The sequence below is a fragment of the Mustelus asterias genome, chromosome 2 (genome assembly GCF_964213995.1).
Source record: "Mustelus asterias chromosome 2, sMusAst1.hap1.1, whole genome shotgun sequence".
NCBI classification, from domain to species: domain Eukaryota; kingdom Metazoa; phylum Chordata; class Chondrichthyes; order Carcharhiniformes; family Triakidae; genus Mustelus; species Mustelus asterias.
Genome location: NC_135802.1, coordinates 74,068 through 91,615, shown reverse-complemented (window position 1 = coordinate 91,615; position 17,548 = coordinate 74,068).

The following is a 17,548-nucleotide window of genomic DNA, read 5'->3' as shown; positions in this document are numbered from 1 at the left end:
TCACTCACCATCCTCTGTGTGAAAAAATTGCCCCTCTGGACACTTTTGTATCTCTCCCCTCTCAACTTAAACCTATGTCCTCAAGCTTTGGGAAAAGAATAGTGAGGTGAGGAGAAATTTCTTCCCCCAGAGGGTGGTGAATGTGTGGAATTCACTTTCACAGAAAATAGTTGAGGCTAAAACGTCTGATTTCAAGAAGGAATTAGATGTAGCTCTTGGGGCTAAAGGGATCTAGGGATATGGGAGGAAGGCGAATCAGGATATTGAATTTGGTGATCAGCCATGATCAAAGTGAATGGCGGAGTAGGCTCAAAAGGGCCGAATGGCCTACTCTTGCTCCTCGTTTCTATCTTGGACCAAGTAAGGATGGCATATTTCCTTCCCTGTAGGACAATCATGGACCAGGTGGGTTTTACCTGACAATCGACAATGATTTCATGGTCATCAGTAGATTTTTAATTCCAGATTTTTAATAAAATTCAAATTCCACCACCTGCTGTGATGGGATTCGAACCCGGGTCCCCGGAACATTGCCCTTGGTATCTGGAATACTCGTTCCTCTCCTCCCGAAGAATGTGATTGCACTGGAGAGACGGGACAGAGATGATGTTTAATGATATTGCTGGACTGGAGAATTTTAGTTCTGAGGAAAGGTTTTGGAGACAGAGACGGCTGAGGGAAGATTTAATTGAAGTGTATAAAATTCTGATGGATTGAGGTGGATGGGGATGATGACCCCTTAGTCAAGGGGTTCATAACCAGGAGCCATCGCTTTTTGGAAAGGGGGTTTAGAGGGGGATTCAACGAGAATCTTTTCACCCAGAGGTTGGTGAGGTTCTGGAACTCACTGCTTGCATTGATGAGGTGGCAGGCTTGTATGTACATTTGAAATGGCATAAACTGCAAGATCACAGGACAGGAACTGTAAAGTAGGGTTAGGCTGGATGGCTGTTTGTCAGTCAGCACAGAATGGTGGACTGAACAGCCTCCTTCTGTGCTGGCATTCTTTCTGATTTTTGACCTGGAAGTCATTGCCTATAAGGGTGCCTCTTAAATGTTGCTAATGTTCCTGCTTCCACCACCTCCTCTGGCAGCGCGTTCCAGGCACCCACCACTCTCTGCGTGAAAAACCTCCCCGCACATCTCCCTTAAACTTTCCCCCTCTCACCTTGAACCTATGTCCCCCCGTGTAATTGACACTTCCACCCTTGGTGATTAAAGATGGTTTCTGCCCCTCACCTCCGGAACCTGCTGAGAGACTGGCAGTGGTTCACCAATGGTCTCCCACATGACGAGAGTCCCACTCAATGTCAGCAAAGTGGCAGCAGAGGCAGGAAGTTGCCACAGATTGGCCAATTAATTATTTTAATTGACTGGCCATTCATATTCCTACTGTTGTGAATGTCCAGTGGCAATGGGAAGATGTCAGTTCCCCTCCTGATGCTCACCAGCACCCTGGTACGAGCCCTTCAGTTCATCTCCAGAAGGCTGGTAACATTCAGAATAATGATGCTGTTCCCTTTCCCTATATGAGCCTTTCTTAGATCCCTTGTTTTGTGAACAGTGATGGATGATTGTAATTCTAATGATGATATTTTTCGCTTTGTTAATAATATATCTCTATTTGAATAGTGAAAGGTCGAACCAATCTTAAAATTAGAGGGAAGTACTTGGCACCTGACAGCTTTGGAATTTGCTCCTTGAAATCCACTGGAAATCAGACACGACCCCATTCCCAGGAAGCATCTCCCAGTAGAAACAGTTCGAGTGTGGCCTCCTACAGCTCAGCACCCAACAGCCCGCTGCCAAGCAAGGTATGTTTCTGTGACTCCAAATGCTGAAATTGACAATCAGAACTGCACACAGCGTTCCTTCAGGTTAAACTCTTTCAATCAGCCTGTGACCATCAGAGTGAATTACAAGTGAATTTCCTGCTTAATTGCATTCCCATTGGTACAAGTCTGTCGTAAGCTGCTGAACTTACAAACACAGGTTTTCATTTATTTACTATTTTGAAGATAGAAAAATATTTTCAGAAAAGTTATCAAGCAAAACTTTATACTGTGCTACAAAAGGAGATATCAGGCCAGGTCAGCATCCATTGCCCGCCCCCTAACTGTCCAAAGAAGTTGCCTTCTTGACAACTGACTGACTATTTTAGACAGCAGTTAAGGGTCAACCACCTTACTTTGGGTGCGGAGTCAAAAAGAGGTCAGGTAGGGTTAGGAGTGGCAGATTTCCCCCCGAAACGGCATGAGTGAACAAAATATTTTTCCAACAATCAAGTACTTACATGGTCGTCATTACGTTACATTACAGCCTTGGTTCAAACATGGACAAAAGAGCTGAATTCCAGAGGTGAGGTGAGAGTGACTGCCTTTGACATCAAGGCCACATTCGACCAAGTGTGACATCAAGGAGCCCGAGCAAAACTGGGGTCGATGGGAATCAGGGAAAGCATCAAAGTGTTTCGAAGAGTCTTAATGTTAGGGCCCAGATCAGGAACTTCAAGGTATATTATGAGGTTAGACCCCAACTATATTTTGATTGTGTCATTTGTGAGACGATAAGGTGTTTCATCCATTTTGGTAGGAATAACAGCAAAATGGATTATTATTTAAATGGTAAAAACTTGCAGCATGCTGCTGTGCAGAGGGATCTGGGGTCCTTCGTAGTAATCTCATGGAGTTGGTTTGCAGGTGCAGCAAGTAATTAAGAAGGCAAATGGAATTTTGTCCTTCATTGCTCCAGGGATGGAGTTTAAAAACAGCGAGGTTATGTTGCAGCTGTATAAGGTGCTGGTGAGGCCACACCTGGAGTACTGTGTACAGTTTTGGTCTCCTTACTTGAGAAAGGATATACTGGCACTGGAGGGGGTGCAGAGGAGATTCACTAGGTTGATTCCAGAGTTGAGAGGGTTGGCTTATGAGGAGAGACTGAGTAGACTGGGGCTATACTCATTGGAATTCAGAAGAATGAGGGGAGATCTTCTAGAAACATATAAGATTATGAAGGGGATAGATAAGATAGAAGCAGCGAAGCTCTTTCCACTGCGGATGAAACTAGAACTAGGAGGCATAGCCTCAAAATAAGGGGAAGCAGATTTAGGACTGAGTTGAGGAGGAACTTCTTCACACAAAGAATTGTGAATCTGTGGAATTCCCTGCCTCGTGAAGCAGTTGAGGCTACCTCATTGAATGTTTTTAAGGCAAGGATAGATAGATTTTTGAACAGTAAAGGAATTAAGGGTTATGGTGAGCAGGCGGGTAAGTGGAGCTGAGTCCATGAAAAGATCAGCCATGATCTTATTGAACGGCGGAGCAGGCTCGAGGGGACAGATGGCTTACTCCTGCTCCTAGTTATGTTCTTATGGTTCACTCCAGGTGTGATTCCATTGACCCACTAGGTAGCTTTTAGTAAAAAAACACTTTATTTAGCAACACAGTTAAAATATAATACAAAGAATTGTCATAACTTTTACCAATTGAAATACTTAAACATGACGAGGTACAACTCTCAACAGCTAGCTATTTCTATTCGTTCCAATATAAGCAATATCCCCATAGATGTAAACTTCTCTACAGAATCAGTTAGCAAAATGCACAGTCTTATATGGGTTGCTAGTCTTCTAACCTTTTAACACGTCTAAACAGGGATACAGATAAATACCTGACTTCTGACACTCAGACAGCAGACTCCAGAGAAAGACCTGTCTTCAAACAGCAGAACCCCAGTGAGAGAGTGAGTGAGGAAGCACCCCTTGCCTTTTTCAGACCTCTGGAGAGAGAGATATCCATGTTTTAGCAGGTCCCAGACTTCAATTTCCAGAAAGAGAGAGAGGGAGAGAGAAAGTGTGGCTGCTCCTTTCAAATTATAGATATTAATCCCACAAGGACCCCCAATTTTGATCAGAAACTTCAAGGTTAGTCTATACCCCAACTGTTTTTGATTTTGGCATTATGACATTAGTGTGAGCATAAGGTGTTTCACTCCAGGTGTGAATCTATTGATCCGATAGGGAGTTTTTATTAAAACAAACTTTATTTAACAGCACTGTTTAACAATAACAAAAAGAATTAGCATAACTTTTACCAATTGAAATATTTAAACATGACAAAGGTATAATTCGTAACTGCGAGCTATCGCTATTATTTCCAATTTAAGCAATATTCCCCATAGACATAAACTCCTCTTTAAAATCAGTTCGCAAAAATGCACAGGCTTACGTGGGTTGCTAGGCCTTAAGCCTTTTAATATCTCTGAACAGAGATACAGACAGACACCTGTCTTCTGACTGTCAGACAGCAGCCTCCAGGGGAAGATCTGCCTTTACACAGCAGAACTCCAAGTGAGAGGGGGGGGGGGCGGGCGGGGGGGAAACACCTCTTGCCTTTTGTAGACCTCTGAAGAGAGATATCTATTTTCCAGCAGGTCCCAGACTTCAATTTCCAGTGAGAAAGGGCTGCTGCTCCAATCAAATACAAGCAGCAGCTGCCTGCTTGTAACTCTGTAAGCTTAGCCCCGCCCATTCACTTGACTTTCTTCTGTCAATTATTCTAATTAAACCTGTGGTGAACCATCGTTGGTTCCCACTGGATAGTACTGAGCCAGGGGCTGGCCAGTACTACAAGGATGTACATATGTTACTGTTGGGTTGTGCTATTATTGCTGTTGGGGTTAGGGTGGGGTTGTTACACCTTTGTACTGTAGTGTTTAAAAGCTGGAGTCTGATGATGCAGCTGTATAGAACGCTGGTTAGGCCACATTTGGAGTACTGCGTCCAGTTCTGGTCGCCGCACTACCAGAAGGACGTGGAGGCGTTAGAGAGAGTGCAGAGAAGGTTTACCAGGATGTTGCCTGGTATGGAGGGTCTTAGCTATGAGGAGAGATTGGGTAGACTGGGGTTGTTCTCCTTGGAAAGACGGAGAATGAGGGGAGATCTAGTAGAGGTATACAAGATTATGAAGGGTATAGATAGGGTGAACAGTGGGAAGCTTTTTCCCAGGTCGGAGGTGACGATCACGAGGGGTCACGGGCTCAAGCTGAGAGGGGCGAAGTATAACTCAGATATCAGAGGGACGTTTTTTACGCAGAGGGTGGTGGGGGCCTGGAATGCGCTGCCAAGTAGGGTGGTGGAGGCAGGCACGCTGACATCGTTTAAGACTTACCTGGATAGTCACATGAGCAGCCTGGGAATGGAGGGATACAAACGATTGGTCTAGTTGGACCAAGGAGCGGCACAGGCTTGGAGGGCCGAAGGGCCTGTTTCCTGTGCTGTACTGTTCTTTGTTCTTTGTTGTGGCACATCCCATTCGGGCTCCGCCTCCTGGGAGAGGTATAAGAGTCCCTGCTCTGGCCGGGACCCCTTCAGTCTGGGATAGTGTATATAAGTTCTGGCAGCTTCATTACAGTAAATAAAAGCCTTTCATTTACTGAGCTTCAGGCCTCGTGTTTGAGTAGCGCATCAATTTTATTTACTGTCGTTAAACTCTCGTCGAAGAGAAAAAAAAAGAGAGAGAGTATGGAGCAAATTCTGAATCTGGAACGCCTTACGCTAGATCCACGTGCGGTGGGCACTTCTAACACCTTCGACCACTGGCTGAAGTGTTTCGAAGACTACCTGGCAGCCTCCGCAGCGGTCACCACAGATGATGACAGACTCCGGGTCCTCCATGCGAGGGTAAGCGACACTGTCTACCTCGCGATCCGTGCGGCCACCGATTATACTAAGGCCCTCGAGCTTCTGAAGAAGCGCTATATCAAACCACCCAATGAGATACACGCTCGTTACCTCCTAGCCACTCGACGACGGCAGTCTGGCGAAACGATGGAGGAATATGTGAACGAGCTCCTACAGCTAGCCAGGGGCTGTAACTGCAAAGCTGTGTCGGCTGAGCAGAGCATGAACGACCTCGCCCGAGATGCGTTTGTGGCGGGAGTCGGATCGTCGTACATTCGACTTAAACTGTTGGAGAAGGGTAACCTTAACCTTACCCAGGCCATCGAGCTAGCAGAGATGCTCGAGACGGCCTCCAAAAGCTTAGTATTATATCCGGAGGACCATGTGGAGACAACGTGGCAGGAGCAGTCGCAAATCCCTCCTCGTCCCTCGGGTTCGAAATGCTGCGTAATGGCGTGCTCACACTCGGGCCAGACGACGGCAGCAGCCCCGGGCGGCCCGCGGTGCTATTTCTGTGGGGGAGCGAAGCATACTCGGCAACGGTGTCCCGCTAAAGCTGTGTTGTGCACCGCATGCGGTAAAAAATGGCACTATTCAAAAGTGTGCCGATCTAAACCCAGGAACGGCAGTGCGGCCTGCGATTCTTCAGAGCTCGGGTCTTCGTCGTCGAAGTCATCGCGGGGTTCGTCCACGTGCGAGACCAGGATGACGCCATTATGGTCGACGGAGTCGGAGGAGTATGACCACCAGGGGTCGCTGAGTTTGGCGCCCTCACCCACGTGCGACTCATGGGAGCGGCCATGTTGGTCGACACTGACCACGAACGACCAGCAGGGGTCCTCCTCATCGATTTCAGCTGCCTGCAGTGGCGCTCATGAACCAACGGTGGCGTCGATCATCCTGGACCAGGCCAAGCCTCATAGACTTGACAAATCTATGATGAATATCCAGGTAAATGACCACGTGATTTATTGTCTGTTTGACAGCGGGAGCACTGAGAGCTTTATCCACCCAGACACTGTGAAGCGGTGTGGACTCCAGATTCAACCTGCCAAACAGACAATCTCTATGGCATCATGGTCCCAGTCTGTTGCCATGCTAGGGAGTTGCGTGGTAACCTTGAAGGTGCAAGGCACAGTCTACGAGCGTTTCAAGCTCCTTGTGTTGCCGTATCTTTGCGTGCCAATACTTCTCGGACTGAACTTCATGGTCCACTTGAGGAGTGTAATCCTACAGTACAGTGGGCCATTCCCTTCACTGGCAGTGGGAAAACAGCAGCAGCCTCCAAATTGCCCAACGCGCCCCGCCTGCAGCCTCTCGACGCTGAAGATCACCACACCCTCCTTGTTCCAAAATCTTGTGCCAGGCTGCAAGCCCATCGCGACTAAAAGTAGGCGTTACAGCGCTGAGGATCGGATCTTCATTAGATCTGAGGTTCAGCAGCTCCTCAAAGAAAGGATAATACAACCTAGTGCTAGTCCGTGGAGGGCGCAGGTCGTGGTGGTCAAGAGCGGGAACAAACCCCGGATGGTCATTGACTACAGTCAGACCATTAACCGATATACGCAGCTGGATGCGTATCCCCTCCCGCGCATATCTGATATGGTCAATCAGATTGCGCAGTACCGGGTGTTCTCCACCATAGACCTCAAGTCTGCCTACCACCAACTCCCCATTCGCCCAGAGGACCGACAATACACGGCTTTTGAGGCGGATGGTCGCTTGTATCACTTTCTCAGGGTTCCCTTTGGTGTCACCAATGGGGTCTCGGTCTTCCAGCGTGCTATGGACTGAATGGTGGACCAGAACGGGCTGCGGGCTACCTTCCCGTACCTGGATAATGTCACCATCTGCGGCCATGACCAGCAGGACCACGACATGAATCTCCTGAACTTCCTACGCACTGCATCTCGCCTGAACTTGACCTACAACAGGGAGAAGTGTGTGTTTCATACGCGCCGTTTAGCCATCCTAGGATACGTGGTGGAAAACGGGATCATTGGCCCTGATCCAGACCGTATGCGCTCCCTTTCTGAACTTCCCTTGCCTGCTAGTGCAAAAGCACTGAGAAGATGCTTAGGCTTCTTCTCTTATTATGCGCAGTGGGTTCCCAACTACGCGGACAAAGCCCGTCCGCTCATTAAGTCCACGACTTTTCCCTTAACGCCAGAGGCCCGATTGGCCTTCGATAAATTGAAAGCCAACATCGCGAAAGCTACGATGCACGCTGTAGACGAGTCCATCCCCTTTCAGGTGGAGAGCGATGCATCTGATTTCGCCCTGGCCGCCACACTTAACCAGGCGGGCAGGCCCGTCGCATTTTTTTCCTGCACCCTCCAAGGCCCCGAAATTCGGCATTCAGCGGTGGAAAAGGAGGCCCAGGCCATTGTGGAGGCTGTCAGGCACTGGCGCCATTACTTGGCGGGAAAACGGTTCACCCTGATCACGGACCAGCGGTCTGTGGCGTTCATGTTTAACAACACGCAGAGGGGCAAGATCAAGAATGACAAGATCTTGCGGTGGAGAATTGAACTCTCCACCTATAACTACGACATCATGTACCGTCCAGGGAAACTCAATGAGCCCTCGGATGCCCTCTCGCGTGGAACATGCGCTAGTATACAGGAGGACCGTTTGCACGCCCTCCATAATGACCTGTGCCATCCTGGGGTCACTTGGCTCTACCACTTTATAAAAGCCCGCAACCTGCCTTACTCGGTGGAGGACGTCAGGTCAGTAACAAGGAGCTGTCGGGTTTGCGCGGAATGCAAACCGCACTTTTACCGACCTGACCGGGCACATTTAGTCAAGGCCACTCGTCCCTTCGAGAGACTGAGTGTCGATTTTAAGGGCCCCCTTCCCTCAACAGATCGGAATCTGTACTTCCTCAATATCATTGACGAGTACTCTCGGTTCCCTTTTGTTGTTCCCTGCTCTGATACATCCGCTGCCACGGTTATCAAGGCATTCCGTGATCTCTTTACCCTGTTCGGGTACCCCGGCTACATCCATAGCGACAGGGGCTCGTCGTTCATGAGCGATGACTTGAGGCAATTCCTGCTCTCATACGGGATTGCCTCTAGTAGGACCACGAGCTACAACCCTAGGGGTAACGGACAGGTGGAACGCGAGAATGCTACTGTCTGGAAGGCTGTCTTACTGGCGTTGAAGTCAAAAGGTCTTCCAGTCTCCCGTTGGCAAGAGGTGCTCCCTGATGCACTCCATTCTATTCGCTCCCTCCTGTGTACGGCAACCAATGCTACTCCCCACGAGAGGATGTTCTCATTCCCTCGGAAGTCTTCCTCGGGGACCTCATTACCGTCTTGGTTGACGTACTCAGGACCCGTCCTCCTGCGGCGACATTTAAGGGCCCGCAAGTCCGACCCGTTGGTCGAACAGGTCCATCTCCTCCACGCCAACCCTCAGTATACCTATGTGGCATACCCTGACGGGCGAGAGGACACGGTCTCGATCCGAGACCTGGCGCCAGCAGGGGACATAGCAACCCCTCTCGCTCCCATACCCCCTGTAACAAACCCTTTATCTCTTGTTTCTTCCCCGGACACGGCGCGGGCAGCATCGGGACTATTGCTTAACCATTTTACTCCCATGTACAGCTTGCCTGAGCCCAGAAGATGGTCGCCACTGCAGGGCCTGTCAGGATCCCATGGACTACCGTCACCTCAGGGTCAACCGGCCTGTGAGTCCGTGGAAGAACAGCTGGACGCCGCCTTGGGGAGAACGCCACTGCAAGTGCCTACTCCGGTGTCACCGCCGGTATTGAGGAGGTCACAACGACCGTGCGGACCCCCTGACCGTCTGAACTTATAGACTGCTGACACTTTATTCTGTTTTTTGTACCCCGCCGGCCTTTGTTCTCAAAGGAGGGGTGAATGTGGTGAACCATCGTTGGTTCCCACTGGATAGTACTGAGCCAGGGGCTGGCCAGTACTACAAGGATGTACATATGTTACTGTTGGGTTGTGCTATTGTTGCTGTTGGGGTTAGGGTGGGGTTGTTACACCTTTGTACTGTAGTGTTGTGGTACATCCCAGTCGGGCTCCGCCTCCTGGGAGAGGTATAAGAGTCCCTGCTCTGGCCGGGACCCCTTCAGTCTGGGATAGTGTATATAAGTTCTGGCAGCTTCATTACAGTAAATAAAAGCCTTTCATTTACTGAGCTTCAGGCCTCGTGTTTGAGTAGCGCATCAAAACCCGACTCTGAAACCCCGGAGGATGACCCTAAAAATAATGAAAATGCATTAGCTCAGATTAAAACAAAACAACCCAAAAATTAAGAGCAGTTATTCTGCCTGCTCAGTGTGTGGGCTGCAGATGGCACCGTAATCAGAGCTGAAATATAAAACAGTCCCCTCACAAGAAACATGACACACATACATTTCTTAAAGATGTAATATCATCACATGTACAAGCCGGAATTCTATCGTCCCCCCCCGCCACCGAAATCGGAGCGGGTGAGGGGTGGACAATGGGAAGGTCTGTTGACCTCGGGTGGGATTTTCCAGTCTTGGATTGATCGAGGACGTAAATCCCACCCAGAGACTCAAAACATGAACTCTGTTTCTCTCTCTGTAGATGTCACCAGACCTGCTGAGTTTTTCCATGATTTTTTGTTTTATTTTGGTAGCAGCGTTTCTGACTGAATTGGCCAAGTTGGGAGGCTGGACTTGCAGAAGATGGTGAAGGAAAAAGACCTTTTTTTACCTTATCTTTACCAACCTATTGGAGGTGCATCTATCCTGAAAGTATAGTGGTTCCTCAGAGTGGTGCATGTATTTGCGTGTTTGTACACAGCTCCCTTTTAACTTGTGAGTGATTCGATTTTTAAAAATAATTAGCGGCAAAGCTTCAGACTTAAACAAAATAAAGGTCAGTTTATTATAAAACACTATCTGATGGGGTACACTATCTGAACCCATCTGGTTCACAAGTGTCCTTTAGGGAAGGAAATCTGCCGTCCTTACCCGATCTGGCCTACATGTGACTCCAGAGCCACAGCAATGTGATTGACTCCTAATGGCCCTCCAAGGGCAACTAGGGATGGGCAATAAATGCTGGCCCAGCCAGTGACACCCATGTCCCACAAATGAATAAACAAAACTAAGTTACGGACACGAAGTGTGAAGTGATACACTTTGGAAGGAGTAATTTGAGAAGGAAGTATTCAATGACAGGGGAGGGAATCTATGTGTGGAGCCAGAGGAAATAAGTGAGGTAGAGAGAGTGCAGAGAAGGTTTACCAGGATGTTGCCTGGTATGGAGGGTCTTAGCTATGAGGAGAGATTGGGTAAACTGGGGTTGTTCTCCCTGGAAAGACGGAGAATGAGGGGAGATCTAATAGAGGTGTACAAGATTATGAAGGGGATAGATAGGGTGAACGGTGGGAAGCTTTTTCCCAGATCAGAAGTGACGTTCACGAGGGGTCACGGGCTCAAGGTGAGAGGGGCGAAGTATAACTCAGATATTAGAGGGATGTTTTTTTACACAGAGGGTGGTGGGGGCCTGGAATGCGCTGCCAAGTAGGGTGGTGGAGGCAGGCACGCTGACATCGTTTAAGACTTACCTGGATAGTCACATGAGCAGCCTGGGAATGGAGGGATACAAACGATTGGTCTAGTTGGACCAAGGAGCGGCACAGGCTTGGAGGGCCGAAGGGCCTGTTTCCTGTGCTGTACTGTTCTTTGTTCTTTGTATTAAATGAGTACATGACTAAATGAGCATCAGTCTTCACCAAAGAGAAGGACTTGGTGGACATTGGGTCATGTAGCGATCAAAAAGGAGGAGGTTTTGGGGTTCTTGAGAAACAAAGAACAAAGAAAATTACTGCACAGGAACAGGCCCTTCAGCCCTCCAAGCCTGCACCGACCATGCTGCCCGACTGAACTAAAACCCCCTACCCTTCCGTGGACAATACCTCTCTATTCCCATTCTATTCATGTATTTGTCAAGATACCCCTTAAAACCATATCCGCTTCCACTACCTCCCCCAGCAACGTGTTCCAGGCACCTACTACTCTCTGTGTAAAAGGTCTGCCTCATACATCTCCTACAAACCTTGCCCCTCGCACCTTAAACGTATGACCCCGAGTAATTGACTCTTCCATCCTGGGAAAAAGCTTCTGACTATCCGCTCTGTCCATGCCTCTCAAAATCTTGTAGACGTCTATCAGGTTGCCCCTCAACCTCAGTCGTTCCAGTCAGAACAAAGCAAGTTTCTCCAACCGCTCCTCATAGCTAATGCCCTCCATACCAGGCAACATCCTGGTAAATCTTTTCTGTACCCTCTCCAAAGATGTGCGGGTTAGGTTGATCGGCCAGGTTAAAAATTGCCCCTTAGAGTCCTGGGATGTGTAGGTTAGAGGGATTAGCGGGTAAATATGTGGGGGTAGGGCCTGGGTGGGATTGTGGTCGGTGCAGACTCGATGGGCCGAATGGCCTCCTTCTGCACTGTAGGGTTTCTATGTTTCTATGTTTCTGGTAGTGTGGCGACCAGAATTGAACACTATATTCCAAGTGCGGCCTAACTAAGGTTCTAATAGAGGTCTATAAGATGTTGAGAGGCATAGATCGGGTGGACTCTCAGAGGCTTTTTCCCAGGATGGGGGAAATGGCTGCTACGAGAGGACACAGGTTTAAGGTGCTGGGGGGGTAGGTACAGGGGAAATGTTAGGGGGAAGTTTTTCACACAGAGGGTGGTGGATGAGTGGAATCGGCTGCCGTCAGTGGTGATGGAGGCAAACTCAATAGGGTCTTTTAAGAGACTCCTGGATGAGTACATGGGACTTAATAGGATGGAGGGTTATAGGTAGGTCTAAAAGGTAGGGATATGTTCGGCACAACTTGTGGGCTGAAGGGCCTGTTTTGTGCTGTAGTTTTTCTCTGGGGAGTTTTTCTACTCTCCAGAGTAAAAAAAAATGCCAGGCAAGATGTTGGAATGCTCCTCTTGCAGGATGTGGGAGAACAGGGAGACCTCCGGTATCCCTGACGACAGCACCTGCAAGAGATGCATTCAGCTGCAGCTGCCAGCAAAGTGTGTGAGGGAACTGGAGAAGGAGCTTGATGACCTCCATCTAATTCGGGAGAATGAGAAGTATATAGACAGTAGCTTTAGGGAGATAGTTACACCTAAGCAGCAGAGCACAGGAAATTGGGTTACTGTAAGGAGAGGAAATGGAAATGTGAAAGGACAGGCAGGCCATACCCCTCCACAACAGGTATACTGAATTGGATACTGTTGTGGGAGATGCTTTACCTGGGACAAGCTGCGACAGCCGGAACTCTGATACTGAGTCTGGTTCTCCAGCACAAAAGGGTGGGATGAAGAAGAGGAGAGCAGTTGTGATAGGGGACTCAATGGTCAGAGGTACGGACAGGAGGTTCTGCGGTCAGGACAGAGACCCCCGCATGGTTTGTTGCCTCCCAGGTGCCAAGGTCAGCGATGTCTCTGATCGCGTGCACAGCATTCTAAAGTGGGAAGGTGATCAGCCAGATGTCGTGGTACACATCGGTACAAATGACATGGGAAGGAAGAGTGAGGAGGTCCTAAAGAGAGAGTACAAAGAGCTTGGAAGGAAGTTAAAAAGCAGGACCCCGAGGGTAGTAATCTCAGGATTGCTCCCTGAGCCATTTGCCAGTGAGGGCAGGAGTAGGATGCTTGGGCGGATGAACACGTGGCTGAGGAACTGGTGCAGGGGGCAGGGTTTCCAATTCTTGGATCATTGGGACCTCTTCTGGGGCAGGTGGGAGCTGTACAAGAGAGACGGGCTACACCTAAACTACAAGGGGACCAATATACTTGCAGGGAGATTTGCGAGTGTTATTGGGGAGCGTTTAAACTAGATTTGCAGGGGGATGGGAACCAGAGTGCCAGAGCAGATAGTGGAGCAGGGGTAAAAAGACAGGTTAGTTCAAGCAAAATCACAAATGGAAGGGTAGAGTGTGGTGGAAATAATCTTTTGAGGTGTGTCTATTTCAATGCCAGGAGTATTGTGGGGAAGGCAGATGAGCTGAAGGCGTGGATAGACACATGGAAATATGACATGATAGCCATCAGTGAAACTTGGCTACAGCAGGGGCAGGACAGGCAGCTCAATGTTCCAGGGTTCCAATGTTTCAGGCGGGATAAAGGCAGAGGGATAAAAGGTGGGGGGGTGGCATTGTTGGTCAGGGAAAATGTTACAGCAGTACTCAGGTAGGATAGATTAGGGAGCTTGTCTACAGAGGCCCTATGGGTGGAGCTGAGAAACAGGAAAGGTATGACCACATTAATGGGCTTGTATTATAGACCACCCAATAGTCAGCGAGAATTGGAGGAGCAAATCAGCGGAGAGATAGCTGACAACTGCAAGAAACACAAAGTTGTGAGAGTAGGGGATTTTAATTTTCCACATATAGATTGGGACTCGCATACAGTTAAAGGTTTAGACGGGGTAGAGTTTGTAAAATGTGTTCAGGAGAATTTTCTACATCAGTATATAGAGGTGCCAACTCGAGAGGATGCGATATTGGATCTCCTATTGGGAAATGAGTTAGGGCAGGTGATGGATGTGAGTGTGAGGGAACACTTTGGATCCAGTGATCATAATGCCATTAGTTTCAGCCTGATCATGGATAAGGATAGATCTGGTCCTCGGGCTGAAGTTCTGAACTGGAAAAAGGCCAAATTTGATGAAATGAGAAGGGATCTGGGAAGTGTGGATTGGCACAGGCTGTTCTCTGGTAAGGATAGAACATAGAACATAGAACATAGAACATTACAGCGCAGAACAGGCCCTTCGGCCCACGATGTTGCACCGACCAGTTAAAAAAAAAAACTGTGACCCTCCAACCTAAACCAATTTCTTTTCGTCCATGAACCTATCTACGGATCTCTTAAACGCCCCCAAACTAGGCGCATTTACTACTGATGCTGGCAGGGCATTCCAATCCCTCACCACCCTCTGGGTAAAGAACCTACCCCTGACATCGGTTCTATAACTACCCCCCCTCAATTTAAAGCCATGCCCCCTCGTGCTGGATTTCTCCATCAGAGGAAAAAGGCTATCACTATCCACCCTATCTAAACCTCTAATCATCTTATATGTTTCAATAAGATCCCCTCTTAGCCGCCGCCTTTCCAGCGAAAACAATCCCAAATCCCTCAGCCTCTCCTCATAGGATCTCCCCTCCATACCAGGCAACATCCTGGTAAACCTCCTCTGCACCCTCTCCAAAGCCTCCACATCCTTCCTGTAATGTGGGGACCAGAACTGCACACAGTACTCCAAGTGCGGCCGCACCAGAGTTGTGTACAGTTGCAACATAACGCTACGACTCCTAAATTCAATCCCCCTACCAATAAACGCCAAGACACCATATGCCTTCTTAACAACCTTATCTACTTGATTCCCAACTTTCAGGGATCTATGCACACATACACCTAGATCCCTCTGCTCCTCCACACTATTCAAAGTCCTCCCGTTAGCCCTATACTCAACACATCTGTTATTCCTACCAAAGTGAATTACCTCACACTTCTCCGCATTAAACTCCATCCGCCACCTCTCGGCCCAACTTTGCAACCTGTCTAAGTCTTCCTGCAAACTACGACGCCCTTCCTCACTGTCTACCACACCACCGACTTTGGTGTCATCAGCAAATTTGCTAATCCACCCAACTATACCCTCATCCAGATCATTAATAAATATTACAAACAGCAGTGGCCCCAAAACAGATCCCTGAGGTACACCACTTGTAACCGCACTCCATGATGAATATTTACTATCAACCACCACCCTCTGTTTCCTATCCGCTAGCCAATTCCTGATCCAATTTCCTAGATCACCCCCAATCCCATACATCTGCATTTTCTGCAGAAGCCTACCATGGTGAACCTTATCAAACGCCTTACTAAAATCCATATATACCACGTCCACTGCCTTGCCCCCATCCACCTCCTTGGTCACTTTCTCAAAAAACTCAATAAGGTTAGTAAGGCACGACCTACCTGCCACAAAACCATGCTGACTATCACCTATCAATTCATTACTCTCCAAATAACTATAAATCCTATCCCTTATAATTTTTTCCAACATCTTGCCGACAACAGAAGTGAGACTCACCGGTCTATAATTCCCGGGGAAGTCTCTGTTCCCCTTCTTAAACAATGGGACAACATTCGCTAACCTCCAATCTTCTGGTACTATACCAGAGGCCAACGACGACCTGAAGATCAGAGCCAGAGGCTCTGCAATCACTTCTCTTGCCTCCCAGAGAATCCTTGGATAAATCCCATCCGGACCAGGGGATTTATCTATTTTCAGACCCTCCAGAATATCCTGCACATCCTCCTTATCAACTGTAATACTGTCTATTCTACTCCCTTGCAACCCAGTGTCCTCCTCAGCTATATTCATGTCCCCTTGCGTGAACACCGAAGAGAAATATTGGTTCAATGCTTCACCAATCTCCTCCGGTTCCACACATAACTTCCCTCTGCCATCTATAACTGGCCCTAAACTTGCCCTAACCAACCTTCTGTTCTTGACATACCTATAGAACGCCTTAGGATTCTCTTTAACCCTATCCGCCAAAGTCTTCTCATGTCCCCTTTTAGCCCTTCTAAGCTCGCTCTTCAACTCCCTCTTAGCCAATCTAAAGCTTTCTAGTGCACTACCCGAGTGCTCACGTCTCATCCGAACATAAGCCTCCTTTTTCTTTTTAACCAACAAAGAAACTTTTTTGGTGCACCACGGTTCCCTAGCCCTACCAATTCCTCCTTGCCTGACAGGGACATACCTATCACAGACTCGCAGTAGCTGCTCCTTGAAAAAACTCCACATGTCGGACGTTCCCAGTCCCTGTAATCTCCTAGTCCAACCTATGTTTCCTAATTCTCTCCTAATAGCCTCATAATTACCCTTCCCCCAGCTAAAACCACTGGCCCGAGGTTCATGCCTATCCCTTTCCATCACTAAGGTGAACGTAACCGAATTGTGGTCACTATCACCAAAATGCACACCAACTTCCAAGTCTAGCACCTGGTCTGGCTCATTTCCCAGCACCAGATCCAATATAGCCTCACCTCTAGTTGGCCTGTCTACATACTGAGTCAAAAAACCTTCCTGCACGCTTTGAACAAAAACTGACCCCTCTAACGAGCTAGAGCTATAACAATTCCAGTCAATGTTAGTCAAGTTAAAATCCCCCATAACAATTGCCCTATTACTTTCACTCCTAAGCAGGATTGACTCCGCAATCCTTTCCTCAACCTCTCTAGAACTTTTAGGAGGTCTATAAAAGACTCCCAACAGGGTGACCTCTCCTCTCCTATTTCTAATCTCCGCCCATACTACCTCAACAGATAAGTCCTCATCAAACCTCCTCTCTGACACTGTGATACAATCTCTGACCAATAATGCTACCCCTCCCCCTCTTCTACCTCCTTCCCTACTTCGACTAAAACATTTGAACCCCGGTGTTGTTAGACTTCTGTCTATGATCAAGCAAGTTCTGTATCCATCTTACCAGCTCACCTCCGATCCCAAGCGACTTCACCTTCTGCACCAGTCTGCCATGAGGGACCTTGTCAAAGGACTTACTGAAGTCCATGTATACAATATCCACTGCCCTACCCTCATCAATCATCTTCGTCACTTCCTCGAAAAACTCGATCAAGTTAGCGAGGCATGACCACCCCTTCACAAAACCATGTGAGGCAGCACGGTAGCACAGTGGTTAGCACTGCTGCTTCACAGCTCCAGGGACCTGGGTTCGATTCCCGGCTACTTCCCGGTTTACACTTCCCGCTGCCTTGGCAAAGCAGCCAGCATAATCAAGGACCGCACACACCCCGGACATTCTCTCTTCC